This window comes from Pteropus vampyrus, unplaced genomic scaffold, assembly GCF_000151845.1.
Source record: "Pteropus vampyrus isolate Shadow unplaced genomic scaffold, Pvam_2.0 Scaffold662, whole genome shotgun sequence".
NCBI lineage: Eukaryota > Metazoa > Chordata > Mammalia > Chiroptera > Pteropodidae > Pteropus > Pteropus vampyrus.
The window spans coordinates 28,488-30,550 of record NW_011889443.1 but is presented as its reverse complement, the minus strand read 5'-3'; positions in this window follow the sequence as shown (position 1 = coordinate 30,550).

Here is a 2,063-nt window from a genome sequence, read left to right as displayed (position 1 = left end):
TGTTCACCATCCAAAGTTAAATTTCCTTCTGTCACCAAATACTTGACCGCTTTCCTGCACATATTTAAAACTTTTAATTTACTACATTGAAAGAAAGTTATAAAATTAAGAGTATCTATTGCATGGGTCCATTATACATAATTCAGGAAATTGTAGGATAGTTTTAATTCTGTTGTTATATAATTGTGAAAATTGATTCTCCCTGAGCCTCAGTTTCTTATTTCTGATGGGAATGTGGGATAATAATAATTCTGATGAATGTGCTACAGAAGAAATGAATTCTGTGGAAATAATTTTTTAAATTTAATTTTATCTTTTTAAGTTTATTGGGGTAACACTGGTTAATACAATTATATAATTTTCAGGTGTACATTATAATTTGATATCTATATATTCTATGGTGTGATTACCACCCATAGTCCAGTTTCCTTGAGCTACCATGTATTTGATCCCCTTTACCCACTTCATCCTCCCTCAAACCCCTATAATTAACCTCCTTTACCTTGTCTACGTCTTTCCTCCTCCCCTACCCCTACCCTCTGGTAACCACTAATCCATTGTCCATGTCCCTGAGTCTCTGTCTGTCCCATTCATTTGTTGCTTTTAGGTTTATATCCCACATATAAGTAATATCATTTGATTTTCAACTTTTTCAGGTTGACTTATCTCGCTTAGCATGATTATTTCGAGGTCCATCCAGGTTGTTGCAAATGGCAGTATTTCATCTCTCCTTATGGCTGAATAATATTCCATTGTATATATATATACCACAGCTTCTTTAGCCAATCATTTATTGTAGGACGCTTTGGTTGCTTTCATGTCCTGGCCACTGTGAATAATGCTGCTATGAACATTGGTGTGAAAATATCTTTTCAGATATGGGTTTTCAAGTCTTTGGGGTAAATGCCCAGTAGAGGGATTGCTGGATCATATGGTGGTAGATCAATGCTTAGTTTTTTGAGGAACTTCCATACTGTTTTCCATAGTGGCTGTACCAATTTGCAGTCCCACCAGCAGTGTATGAGGGTCCCATTTTCTCTGCATCCTCTCCAACATTTGTTATTACATGTTCTGTTGATTATAGCTATTCTAACAGGTGTGAGAAGGTATCTCATTATGGTTTTGATTTGCATTTCCCTGATAGCTAGCGATGTTGAACATCTTTTCATATATTTGTTGTCCATTTGTGTGTCCTCTAGGGAGAAGTTTCTGTTCAGATCTTCTGCCCATTCTTTGATTGGATCATTTGTTTTTTTGTTGTTATTGAATCGTATGAGTTCTTTGTATATTTTGGATATTAGGCCCTTATCGGAGGTGTTGCTTGCAAATATATTTTCCCATTCAGTTGGTTGTCTCTTTACCTTGCTGATGGTTTCTTTTGCTGAGCAGAAGCTCTTTAGTTTAATGTAGTCCCATTCATTTATTTTTACTTTTACATCCCTTCACTTTAAGGTCAAATTCATAAAATCCTCTTTAAGTCCAAGATCTTTAGTTTGGTTCCTATGTTTTCTTCTATACATTTTATTGTTTCAGGTCTTATATTCAGGTTCTTAATCTATTTTGAGTTAATTTTGGTGTGTGGTGATAAACAATCTAGCTTCATTCTTTTGCAGGTGGTTTTCCAGTTTTCCCAGCACCATTTATTGAATAGACTTTCCTTTCTCCACTGTATGTCCTTGGCTGATGAGATTTTGATGGGGATTGCATTAAATCTGTATAATGCTTTAGGTAGTAAGGTCATTTTAACTATGTTGATTCTTCCAATCCAAGAACACGGAATATTTTCCCATTTCTTTGTATCTTCTTCGATTTCTTTTAATAGAGTCTTGTAGTTTTCATTATATAGATCCTTCACCTATTTTGTTAAAATTATTCCTAGGTATTTTATTCTTTTTGCTGCAATTGCAAAAGGAATTATTTTTTCCACTTCTATTTCTGATGCTTCATTTTTAGAATAAAGGAAAGCTATGGACTTTTGAACATTGATTTTGTATCCAGAGACTTTACTGTATTTGCTTATTGTTTCTAGTAGTGTTCTTATGGAGTCTTTAGGGTTTTTTATA